Below are 14,299 nucleotides of genomic sequence, written 5' to 3'. Positions count from 1 at the left end.
CTCATACCAGCATGGTGCATAAAAGAAAAATGAAAACTAAATGCAAAAGATGCTCCAAGATTTACACATATCACGTGAACGAAACGAAACCGAAAACATACCGATACTTGTTGAAGAAATATGGGATGCCTTCCGGGGCATCCCCAAGCTTAGATGCTTGAGTCTCCTTGAATATTTACTAAGGGTGCCTTGGGAATCCCCAAGCTTGAGCTCTTTCCTCTCCTCCTTCTCCTCATATCGATACCTCCTCGACCTTTGATCACTTCATCCACACAAAACTCAACAGAAAGTTTGGTAAGCCGTTAGTATAATAAAACAAATCACTACTCCAAGTACCATTGCAAACCAATTCATATTTTGTTTTTGCATTGTAGATACTGTAATATAACTTTTCCATAGCTTATACTACCGATAGAAATCGATAGTTTCATCAAAACGAGCAAAACAATGCATCAAAAACAGAATCTGTCTTAAACAAGACAGTCTGTAGTAATATGAACATTCACCATACTTCCGGTACTTCAAAAATTCTGAAAAAAATAGGAAAAATAAATCTTTTTTATAGAAAGACATTGCAAAAAGTTTCAGAATCGTTTGACGTTCCAGTAAAAAAATGTAAAATCACGCACTACAGCCAAAGTTTCTGTTTTGCACCGCACGAACCAACAAGCAATCTAATCATCCTAAAGGCAAATCTTGGCACATTATTTTTATAATAGAATGGAATTGTACAAGGGGATAATTATTTATGTTGAAAAGTTTCTGTAATTAAGATTCACAAAGTTTCCGTGAGCATGAACAAAGTTCAAGGAGCTCCCCCACTTCAACAATGCTTGTCTCTTTCACTTTCACTTCCCTTTTTGAAAAGTTTTGTGTTCCCCTCTATTTTTTTGTTTTTAAACTTCATAAAAGAACTCAACAGAAATAAATGACTCTCTAAAACTTCCGGGTTGTCTCCCTGGAAGCGCTTTCTTTAAAGCCATTAAGGTAGGCATAAAGTGCTCAAGTAATGGATCCACTCGGATCCCAAGGTATATCAAACCCAATTTTAATTAACAACGATTTGGCATTTAGTAATGAGCAAAAAGCAACATATATCAAGCAATGACAAAGTCTAACTCTCTTCCTATGCATCGGCATGTCATACAAGAACAATTCATGCACATCAAGTAAAGGACAATACATAGCATAATCAGTTTCTTGCAATTTTATCATGTTGGAAACATAGAGAGGTGGAGATATAGTTCCTCTCTCATAATAATTGCAAGTAGGAGTAGCAAGCACATGCATATTATATTCATCAAAATCATCATGTGCAACGGTAAAAGGCAACCCATCAATATAATCCTTAGCAAGATCAAACTTCTCCGATATAGTGTAGTTGGGAGAATTCAAAAAGATAATAGGACTATCATGTGTGGGTGCAATAGCAACAATTTCATTCTTAATATAAGGAACAATAGTAGGTTCATCTCCATAAGCATAACTCATATTGGCATCTTGGCCACAAGCATAGCAAGCATCATCAAAAAGGGATATTTCAAACGAATCAACGGGATCATAGCAATTATCATGGCATTCATCCTTCGATAAGAACGAAGGGAAATTAAACAATGTATAATTTGAAGAGTTACTCTCACTAGAAGGTGGGCACGGGTTATCAATCCGGTCTTCCTCCATTTGTTCTTCGCTCTCCTCATCATCTTTTTCATCCAATGAGCTCACAATTTCATCAATTCCTTCTTCCATAGACTCCTGCAAAATATTAGTCTCTTCTTGCACAATGGAGACTTTCTCAATAAATGCATCAATATCGGAATTGTATTTATAATTATCATAGCAATATTTAAGGATAGCAAGATTTTTAAGTCTATAAACTGAATCATCAAAACCTTCAAACTTTTTAAACAAAGATTCAATTTCACATGCATCCTTAAAATCAACAAATTCTTCTATTCGTTCCACATCATAATAATCATATATACCTCTAACATAATAAGCCAAGGTTTGATTATCATTAAATTCACATGAAAAGGGAAGATGTGGAGCATTCATCCTAGAGCAACAAGTATAATCACATCTCTGGCATAAATCCCAAGCATACCATTGCAACATTTCAATTTTATCCCATAAAAGTTTTCCCTTTGAGTTAAGCGATAATCCCTAAAGTATTCACGTTGATGCAACGTTACTCCCATTATCAAGTTGAATGGGGTTTTCTCAGGATTATCAAAGTAGTGCATAATATTTTTCACATAACGAGCATCGAGGGTTTTAGGAGGTTCCCCATCTCCATGAGTAGCAAGTAAAACTAACTTTTTTGGTGTTTCGTGTTCCATATCCATAACTAAAGATAGAGAACAACTTAGAACAGGAAATAAAAACTACTTAGTGATAAAGCAAACAAGCACACACGAGAATATTCACCCCACACTATTGCTCCCCAGCAACGGCGCCAGAAAAAAAAGGTCTTGATAACCCACAAGTATAGGGGATGATTTGCAGCCTTTTTCGATAAATAAGAGTGTCGAACCCAATGAGGGGCTAAAGGTAGAACAAATATTTCCTCAAGTTCTATCGACCACCGATATAACTCTACACACGCTTGACGTTTGCTTTACCGGAAACAAGTATGAAACTATTTTGCAAGGATAAAACTACAAGTACTTTGTGAGAATAAAACCATGTATAAATTGCAAGGTAATAAAAGTGGAAAGCTTTTGTCAATAAGAAAGTCATTTGTCCCTAGGCAATCGATAACAATTACCGGTAATCATTCTTGCAACTTTATATGAGGGAGAGGCATGAGCTAACATACTATCTCTACTTGGATCATATGCACTTATGATTGGAACTCTAGCAAGCATCCACAACTACTAAAGAACATTAAGGTCGTGAAACCCAACCATAGCATTAAGTATCAAGTCCTCTTTATTCCCATACGTCATACCTCACCTACTAGGGTTTAAGTTTCTGTCGCTCTCGCAACCCACCGTAAGCGAACCATGAATGTATTGCAACACCCTACAGCGGGGCCCCTCACATTTGCGCGAGAACGGGGGGCATGGTAGGACAGAACCATAAATAAAATATACAATCATACCAACCAAGATCACGATTAACCCACAGGACAAAAATGATCTACTCAAACATCAAAGAATAACCATAGATCATTGGGAAATAATATATGGAGTTGAGCACCATGTTTAAGTAGAGATTACAGCGGGGAGAAGAGGTGTTACACCGCTGCATAGAGGGGGAGAAAGTTGGTGTCGACGGTAGCAAGATTGTTGATGTAGATCGCCGTCCCGATCGTTGCCCTCGGCGGCACTCCGGCGCCACCGGAAGCGAGTGGGGGAGAGCCCCCTCCTTCTTCTTATTCCTTGGCCTCTCCCCTAGATGGGAGGAGAGTTTCCCCTCTGGTCCTTGGTCTCCATGGCCGCGGAGGGGTGGGAGCCCTCCGAGATTGGATCTCCCTCTCTGTTCTCTTCTGTTTCGTGTTCCCAGATCTGGCCGAAAACCGTTTCTTATATTACCGCAGATCTGTAACTCCGATTGCGCTGAGATTTTAACATGATTTTTTCACGATATAAGCTTCCTTGCGCCCGAAGTAGAGGTCCAACCGACATACGAGGTGGGCACAACCCACCACCGCGCGCTAGGGGCCTCTGGCGCGTCCTGGTGTCTTGTGCCCTGTGTGGGCCTCCGTTTGCGGTGATTCCAACTCCCCAAAATGACATATATTCCAAAATAATTCTCCATAGAATTTTATTGCATTTGGACTTTGTTTGATATGGATATTCTGTGATACAAAAAACATGCAAAAAACAGGAACTGACACTCAGCACTGGATCAATAGGTTAGTCCAATAAATCATATAAAAAGTTGCCAAAAGTGTATAAATGTTGTATAATATTGGCATGAAGCAATCAAAAATTATAGATATGATGGAGACGTATCAGGCATCTAGCGGCACCACGGCCGCGCCTGCCCACGTGCCGGCCATCCGGCTACCCCCTGGACTCCTACAAGATGCCGGCGCCTCCCTCCCTGGAACCCTAGCGCTCTCAATCCCCCTCCTCCCGTCCCTCTCCTCCCCACAGTGCACACCCACCGCCATCACCGCCACGTGCTGCCTCCGCACGCGCTCCCCAACCTACCCGCGCCGTAGGACCGTGCCCGTCCGCTCCAACGTGCTCCGCTGCTTCGCCCACGGCAAGGAACTCAAGCCGGAGCCCCCTGCCTCGCCGGATCCACGTCGTCCTCGATCTTGCACCCGCCGGAGATCTCTGTCGAATTCGTCATCACCGGGCCTCCCCCGAGCTCGCTATGCACCTCTACAGGGCCCCTGTGAGCTGCCGCCTCCTCTCCGTCTATCCTTCTCTTAATTCCGTCGCCATAGACGCTGCTGCCCACCTAGCCCGAGCTCTCTCCTCCCACGCATGCACTGCCTGCCTGGCTGCGACCACCGTCGACCGTGCGCGTGCCTCGGGCACGCCTGCTGCGTGAGGCCGTGCTCCCGCGGCCCGTACTCTGCCCGTTGCCTATGGCTACGAGCGCTACGGCTCGTGCTCGCCATGCTCGCTGGCCACTCGCTGATGTCTACTACACAACCTTCTTCTTGTAGACATTGTTGGGCCTCCAAGTGTAGAGGTTTGTAGGACAGTAGCAAATTTCCCTCAAGTGGATGACCTAAGGTTTATCAATCTGTGGGAGGCGTAGGATGAAGATGGTCTCTCTCAAATCACCCTGCAACCAAATAACAAAGAGTCTCTTGTGTCCCCAACACACCCAATACAATGGTAAATCATATAGGTGCACTAGTTCGGCGAAGAGATGGTGATACAAGTGCAATATGGATGGTAGATATAGGTTTTTGTAATCTGAAAATATAAAAATAGCAAGGTAACTAATGATAAAAGTGAGTGAAAACGGTATTGCAATGTGTTGAAACAAGGCCTAGGGTTCATACTTTCACTAGTGTAAGTTCTCTCAACAATAATAACATAATTGGATCATATAACTATCCCTCAACATGCAACAAAGAGTCACTCCAAAGTCACTAATAGTAGAGAACAAACGAGGACATTATTGTAGGGTACGAAACCACCTCAAAGTTATTCTTTCCGATCGATCTATTCAAGAGTCCGTAGTGAAATAATACGAAGCTACTCTTCCCGTTCGATCTATCCTAGAGTTCGTACTAGAATAAGACCTTAAGACACAAATTAGCCAAAACCCTAATGCCACCTAGATACTCCAATGTCACTTCAAGTATCCGTGGGTATGATTATACGATATGCATCACACAATCTTAGATTCATCTATTCAACCAACACAAAGAACTTTAAAGAGTGCCCCAAAGTTTCTATCGGAGAGTCAAGACGAAAACGTGTGTCAACCCCTATGCATAAGTTCATGAGGTCAGGGAACTCGCAAGTTGATCACCAAAACATACATCAAGTGGATCATGTGAATATCCCATTGTCACCACAGATAAGCACATGCAAGACATACATCAAGTGTTCTCAAATCCTTAAAGACTCAATCCGATAAGATAACTTCAAAGGGAAAACTCAATCCATTACAAGAGAGTAGAGGGGGAGAAACATCATAAGATCCAACTATAATAGCAAAGCTCATGATACATCAAGATCGTGCCGAATCAAGAACAAGAGAGAGAGAGAGAGAGATCAAACACATAGCTACTGGTACATACCCTCAGCCCCGAGGGTGAACTACTCCCTCCTCGTCATGGAGAGCAACGAGATGATGAAGATGGCCACCGGAGAGGGATTCCCCCTCCAGAAGGGTGCTAGAACGGGTCTAGATTGGTTTTCGGTGGCTAGGGAGGCTTGCGGCGGCGGAACTCCCGATCTAGGTTATTTTTTGGAGGTTTCTGTATTTATAGGAATGTTTGGCGCCGGGAACATGTCAGGGGGTCCCTGAGTCATCCACGAGATAGGGCGGCACGCCCAGGACGAGGGGGGGGGGGGGGTAGGGCGCGCTCCACCCTCGTGGATGGCCGAGACTCTTTTACTCCCGGGGCTTCTTTTGGTCCATAAAAAATCATCAAAAATTGGCATGTCAATTGGACTCTGTTTGGTATTACTTTTCGGTAAAACTCAAAAACAAGGAAAAAATAGAAACTGGCACTGGGCTCTAGGTTAATAGGTTAGTCCCAAAAATCATATAAAATAGCATATAAATGCATATAAAACATCCTAGATGGATAATATAGGCCCTGTTTGGTTCAGCTTTTATCGACGGATTCTGCTGCCGCGCAGCAGAATCTGAACCAAAGGGCAAACCCAGCAGAATCTGATTCCAGAAATCCGCTGCCAAAATCTGAACCAAAAGCGGAAGCAGCCCAGGACGTGCTTTCCAAAATCTGATTCCGCTGCGGGCCAAAATCTAAAAAAGCTGTATCAACTGGTTTGCCAAATGACCTAAATCTTTTTCACATCAGATTTTCCACATCCGTTTTCCACAGCAGATTTTTCATAGCTGCTTTTAGAAATCCACAGCCGAACCAAACAGGGTCATAATAGCATGGAACAATAAAAAATTATAGATATGTTGGAGACATATCACTCGCCCGCCGTGGCCTCACAACCACTCGCCCCGTCGTGCTCTGCCTCGTCCTCACCGCTGCTCCTCGCTGGCCACTGCGCTTCCCCGGTGCAGCCCCGTCCCCTGCCGCTGAACTGCTGCTACTGCTGCAGTACTGCTCTGCCGCGTATCCTACCTTGCGTCTCTCCCGCCGGCCCACCTCTATGCCTGCATCGCACTAGGCCGCGCCCGCTGGGGCCACCGGTGCCGTGGCTGCCGAGCGTGCCCCGCTATCCTGCGCTCCCCGCGGCTACACCGCCCGTTGCGCGGGCTTCCCCTCCCCGCGGCCCCCGTTCTTGTCTACGGGTCGCTGCCCAGTTTGCCCCGGTGACCACCCTCCTTGTGGCCACCTCCGGCGACCGGCGCCGCGCCGACGCCCTGGCGCATCCCCTCTCCCGTGGTCGTCCGGGCGGGTGTCCATGCCCAGGCGCTCGTAACCGCCGCCCGTTAGCCCGCTTTGGCCCAGTGCCGCCCCTAGAAAACAAAAATAATAAACATAATAAAAATAATAAAAATAATTAATTAGCTTAATTAAATTGAGGTTAATTAGACTAATTTCCTAGTTTAACTAATTAAAATTGTTAGTTTAGGAAAATGTCTATGACAGGGGGCCGCACCCCCTGTTGACCAGTCAACGTCGACTGGTCAACTGGGACCCCTAGGACCACTTGTCATCCTCCGTGTACACTTCTGTGTACACAGAGCTGGGTACCCCTAGTGTTTTAACAATTATTTTCGAATTAAGAATAAATCCTGAATATCGTTTAAAACTTTGGAAAATCATAGAAAAATATCTGTAACTCCGACAAAAAAGTTTTATACATGAAAGTTGCTCAAAACGACAAGACAATTCCGAATACGCAGCCCGTTCGTCCACCACACCTCTCTAGCATAGTGAACATGGAACCTTCCCCCTCCAGTTCATCTGTCCAATAATGCAAACTCCAGGAAAACTTTCTCGGATGTTATATCCCTTCACCGTATCGTGTAGCCTTGTGTTAGAACACCCCTAGCACCGCTTATTGTCATGTCATGCATCTTGTTTGCTATGTATTTATTGTTTCTCCCCCCTCTTCTCTCCGCTAGACCCCGAGACCGCTGTCGATGCCACTGTGATCGACTACCTCATCGATGACCCTTCTTCCCTTTCAGCCGAGCTTCCAGGCAAGCCCCCCCTTTGATCAGCCGATATCGCCCATTGCATTCTCTCATGCTTGCATTAGATTTTGCTACTGTTATTGATTGCTCCTATTCTGATGCATATTCTACTTTTATACATGCTGTTGTACCTTACCTGCTTATCCTAAACTGCTTAGTATAGGTTGGTTAGTGATCCATTGATGACCCTCACCTTTCCTTGTTGCCCTTGCTTCATCATCGACGACTCGATCAACGTGATCGGCGACCAGAGCCCGACACCTCACATCACATCACACCCCCTTTGTTGCTCAACACTACAAAGATACTATCGAGTGCCGAGGGTGATACCTCGTAACACACTCCTGATGATAACTCTGTAATGTAGCTATTCGGTCGTGGTCATCGAGGGTGATTCCTCCTTTACCACTCCCGACACGACTCTATCGTGCAACCCCTCAAATGTGAACCTCAACGGTGGTTCCTCTTACATTCACCTTGATGATTACATCGAGTGGAATCCACCGAGGGTGATTCCTCGGGGTTTCCTCCTTGATGTTTTGGACACACGGTTACCCAGACTTTATTTGAGACCATTGTTGAAGTCGGGTCGGCCCTGAGGGGTACCCGCGAGTTGATGTGAAAGTCGGGCGGGCCCATAGAGCACATGCGAGTTTTCTACGAGGCATGGCCGGGCATTCTGGGCCCTTGCCGTAAGTCCACGAGATGGGGCGACGGGGTCACATTATCGTGAGTCTCTGCTCGTCTCCGTGAGCCCCTAATGCACTAACAGGTTTGGGTATTTGTTCTGAGTTGGCCTTTGGCCTTTACGCACTAACCACCACATGAGAATAGTTATGGGACTCGGCGTCATGGTATCAGCCGAAGCTTTGTCAGACGTCCAGTTCAGCATTGCGACACGGCTGTGCCGGCACCATACTGTAGTGGTGGAGCCTGGTCCGCCCTGCTCGCAACGACCCGGAGTGCAACGGGTGATGGCCCAAGACCCCGGAGCGCTTAGGACGTAGACCGGCGGGGACCTCTCTGCTAAGCCTAGTCAGGGCTACGACGTGTTGATCTTTCGAGGCTGTGCATTGACTTAGAAAAGTGTGTCCGACCAGAGTAATCAAGTGTGTTGGGTAAAGTGGTGCACCCCTGCAGGGAAGTTATCTATTCGAATACCGTGTCCACGGTAATGGATGTTCAGACTTGTATCCTGATCTATTACAACTAGAACTGGTTACTTGAGATATGTGATGGATATGTGGCTCCGGGATTGCTTTCTCGCAGGGAGTCGAGGAAGGATCTCTGGGCGTTATTGTTACAACATGCTTGTTAATCAAAATGATATTCTTTACTCTTCTACATGTTGCAAGATGCTTGGAGTTGCTTGAAGATGCTAGTCTTTGATAGGCTAGGCCTTCCCCTCTATTCTGGCATTCTGCAGTTTAGTCCACAGATACAACCCTTCCATTTGATACAATTGCACACTTAGTATAGATCTGATGCTTGCGAGTACTTTGGATGAGTACTCACGGTTGCTTTGATACCCTTTCCCCCCCTTCTTTCTTCTTTCCGGTTGTTGCAACCAGATGGTGGATCCAAGGAGCCAGATGCCACCATCAACGGATACTACTACATGGAGGCTGCCGAAGACCAGGAGTAGTTAGGAGGTCCCAGGCAGGAGGCCTTGCTTCTTCGATCATGTTGCTTTTGTGCTAGCCTTCTTAAGGCATCCTTGTTTAACTTATGTCTGTACTCAGATATTGTTGCTTTCGCTGACTCTTGTGTATCGAGCTATGTATTCGAGCCCTCGAGGCCCCTGGCTTGTAATATAAAGCTTGTATTATTTTATTTGTGTTTAGAGTTGTGTTGTGATATCTTCCCGTGAGTCCTTGATCTTGATCGTACACATTTGCGTGTATGATTAGTGTATGATCAAATCGGGGGTGTCACAGCTTCGAGGTATGGGAGCATCATCATCATATGACTCGGGTGCATTTCCTTCAACAGGCTTGACACTCCCAATGGCCATTTTCCGAATAGCATCCGATATCAGCGGTTCATCTATCACATTTGGCAAGTGCTCCTTTTGGGATCCGTTAGATTCATCAAACCGCACATTTACCATTTCCATAACTTTCATGTGGTCAGAGTTATAGACTCGATAAGTATGCGTGTTTGAGCCATAACCAAGAAGAAATCCTTCATATGCCCTAGGTGCAAACTTGGAAGAATGATTCATATCAAGAATATAGCAAGGTGCACCAAAAACACGAAGATAAGAAACATTTGGTTTATTGCCAGTGATAAGCTCATATGAAGTTTTCTGAAGGAACTTGTGAAGATAAACACGATTGATAACATGACAAGCAGTGTTAATGGCATCAGCCGAGAAGCGAATGGGAGTTTTATACTTACTGAGCATTGTTCTTGCCATTTCAATGAGAGTTCTGTTCTTCCGTTCAACAACTCCATTTTTTTGAGGAGTGTAAGCAGCAGAGAACTCATGAGCGATACCATGATCATCGAGAAATTCAACAATGTGAGTATTTTTGAACTCAGTTCCATTGTCACTTCTGACATGCTTAATTCGCACATCATATTCATTCTGGGACTTCTTAGTGAAACTTTTGAAGATGTATTGAGTACAAGTCTTGTCTTCGAGGAAGAATACCCAAGTGTATCGAGAGAAATCATCAACAATTACCAGACCATAATGACCGCCACTAAAGCATGCATAATTTTGAGGACCGAATAAATCCATATGGAGAATTTCTAGTGGTCTTGTTGTGGTCATGACTGTCTTGGATGAATGATGTTTCTTAGCCAATTTACCAGCTTCACAAGCAGCATAGAGACCATTCTTGTCGAATTTCACATCAGGAATGCCACGAAGGTGCTTTTTCTTCACCAGATTCTACAAGTTTCTCATACCTGCATGACCAAGCCTACGGTGCCACAGCCATCCTTCGGTTGCTTTTACAAGCAAACAAGTTTGAACCGAGGGACCCTTAGAGAAATCCACAATATAAAGACCACCCTTTCTAATTCCCTCAAAGACAAAGGAATGGTTAGAGGTCATGAAGACAATGCATTTGGATATAGAGAATAATACTAGCAAGATGACATAAGATTGAATCCCAAGGATTGAACAAGTAGCACATCATCAATGGGTTTGTCCTTGGAAATAGAAACTTTACCTAAGACAATTACCTTCCCTTTGTTGTTGTCACCAAAAGTGATATACTTCAGAGTAGAAGCAACGACTTGTCTCTGGTCATATGGCTAGTGCATCCACTATCCATAATCCATTCAGTACACCCGGAGGCATATCCCTGCAAAAGAATTAGGCTTTATTAACCACCCACATCTTTGCAGATGGCTTCAAAACAAATGAACTAGCAGGATATGATTTCTTTCGATAAGCGTAGTTGTTGCTTGATGAGGAGCAAGAGTAATTGAGGGAATAAACATTGAAATTCCTTCCAGATGAATGAGCATAGTGATTGTATCCTATATGCATATATTCACTCTGTCGAACTCTTTTCTCCTAGATGGTTAGACGAGTAGAAATAGGCAGGGCATCAACCGTTTTCTTAGGCACCTAATGGCTTTCTTTGGGGGGCCATTTCTGTTGTTCGGTCCAACATAGCGAGCAATTGTTGCACCATGTTGATCTTTGAACAACTTATAATTGTCCATGGAATCATCCTTAGGATATTCAGGAATGGGAGAGTTATATCCCGAAAGTAATGCAGGGTCGAGCGTTTTGCTCTTTGCAGGAACCCACACAGTCTGAGGATATTGATGTGGTTCCCAGTAAGTGCCATTATCATTCAGTTTCCTTTCGAAACCGATCCCTTCGTTTTGGGAATTTTTGTGAAGAATAGATTTCTTCAGAATATCACAAATGGTTTGATACCCTTTGAGGGATTTGAACATTCCTGTCTAAAGAAGATCCTTCAACCTAGCATTCTCATCAGAAACAGAACTATTTTCCTCGATTGAGGGGTTAGCACTCACAGATGATTCAACATTAGATTCAACATTGTTTCTTTCAAGACATTTTAAACATGGTGGCTTGAACACTTTAGGTTTCTCCTTGAGTTGTTGGGTGAGAAGAGAATTTTCCTCTCAACAAGTCTTCATGAGCCTCTCTTAGTGCCTTGAGTTCCTGTTTCCTTTTCAGGAAATCATAGGTCAATCTCTCATGGTCTGTTGGAGAAAATCATGACAAGTTGTGAGTTCATCCATTGGTGACTTGAGAGTAGCATACGCTTCGGTCAGCGACTGATTCTTTTACATCTCCTCAACCAACAACCCTTTGGACCTCCTGAGGGTTTTCTCAATTTACTCAAGAGAGTTTTGTTGAATGTTGGCAATTTTGATCAACTTAGCATGGTCATGCTCATCAGGAGAATATTGATCACTGGAGTGAACCTTGTGATGTTTGACTGGTACCTTTTCTTTCAAGACTTTGGCCATGAAGCAGTAGGCAGGAGTTTCATCATCGCTTGACGGGTTCCTGAAGAAATTTGTCGCCGGGGAAGAGGTGCATGCTATGCCAGCCATGCCTGAGTCAGAATCCTCATCAGACTCATTTTCTTATTTGAAAGCAGATCATTCTTCTTCTTCTTCTTCAGATACCATCTCCTTGCCGATTCATGCCTTGGCCTTGCGATAGGTACTCTTGCAGTTGGAGGAGGACTTGGAAGGATTCTTTGAGGAAGATCTTAATGAATATTTTGAGGTGGACCTGTCCTTCTTCTTGAAAAACTTCTTAGTTTTCTTCTCATCATCAGAGTCGTAGTTCTTGCTCTTGCCATTGCTTCGATAGTTGCTCGAGTCATATCTCCCACTAGCACGGATTTCAGCTTCCCAGAGAGGGCGGTCCGAAATGAGTGTCCTAGGTTTTTGCACTTGAAACAGGTGTATTCTCTGGTAGGTTTTGAAGATTTTGAACCTCCAGAGTTGCTTGAACTTCTTTTCTGGAACTGGCTCTTCTTGTGGAAACATTGGAATTGATTTGTGATCAGTGCGAGATCTTTGCTGAGTCGTTCTGGATCATCAGAATCTTCTTCGCATTTCCATCGGAGGAGGAATCAGCCACAACTTTGAGAGCATGATTTTTGCGTTGAGTTGAGCCATACATATCTCTCTTTTCTTCTTCTTGTTCTTCATGAGTGTTCAGTCTCTCCGTAACATCAGCAGAGTTGAGGCTCTTGAAATCAGGGCGCTCTCGAATCATCAGAACAAGCATGTCAAATGAGGTGTCAAGGGATCGAAGAAGTTTCTTCACAACTTCATGGTCAGTGATGTCTTTGGTGCCGAGTCCTTGAAGTTCATTTGTTATGTCACTAAGGCAATTGAAGGTTTGCTGACAGCTTTCATTCCCAATGCGCTTGAACCAATTGAACTTCACCCAAAGAGTATCAACCGAGCTTCCTTTTGAGTTGACACTCCTTCATTGATCTTTTCGAGGACATCCCACAGTTCTTTTGCAGTCTCACACTGTCAGTACCGAAGGAATTGAGCTCGAGATAGATGGCCACCAATTTCATCTTTATCTTGAGCGTCTAGCTAAATGAGCTTCTTTTCTTCATCAGTAGGCGCTTGAGGAATAAGAACTGTGAACCCAATGTGCACGACGTTCCACATGTCATCATCTATAGCTTCAAGACGGATCTACATCTTCTCCTTCCAGAAGGGATAATTCGTCCCATCGAATATGAGAATCTTGAGATGCAACTTGTAGTCCACTAAAGACATACTTAAACTCCAAAGTCATTAGACTAAAATGAGCAGAGTCAAGGAGTACCTTGCTCTGATCCTAATTGTAGGAATGAAGTATGTCTACCAGGGGGGGGGGAGGGGTGAATGGGAGTTTTAAATTTTCTTCAGAAAACTTAAATCTCTCAGAACCCAACAGCGGAATAAACAACAAACATACTAATAAGATCTACAACAGATGACCGAAGGGAAACTAAAACACGCATCAAAGTAAAATACATGAATAAAATGCATCGAAGGTGTGGGGACCCCGACTCATAAGTCGTGATCACCGAATGCACGTGTACAGTGATCTCAGAGATCAATGCTCACTGAACACACAGAAGCTGAATAACAAGAGTCTTACATCCATACATACTGTCTTACATGAATTATGACCATTATGGTCAAGTCTTACATAGATAAAGCCACAAGGGCTGAATACCAAATAAACTTAAGCAGCGGAAATCTTCGTCGATAAGTAGAACCCATGCCATCTGCCTTAACCCTACAGGCAATCTGACTGGGAAACGTCCTAGTTCACGTGTTCGTCTCCAAAGAACTCTTCTTTGAACTCCTGTTCTTCCATGCCTGGCCAATTAAATAACCAGTGGCAAGCCAATGAGTACTTTGAATGTACTCGCAAGCAACCCATGTTTTGGTTCGAGATACAACAATGCAGGATATATGTAAACTTTTGCAGAAAGCTAATTTTACTGTTCTATGACATGTTCAACAACTGGCAAAACTTGCATCATATGAATTCAAGTAACCATAG

The sequence above is a fragment of the Triticum urartu genome, chromosome 7A, assembly GCF_056163025.1.
Source record: "Triticum urartu cultivar PI428250 chromosome 7A, HENAU_Tu73, whole genome shotgun sequence".
In the NCBI taxonomy this organism is placed as follows: Eukaryota; Viridiplantae; Streptophyta; class Magnoliopsida; order Poales; family Poaceae; genus Triticum; species Triticum urartu.
This window is presented reverse-complemented; position numbering follows the sequence as displayed.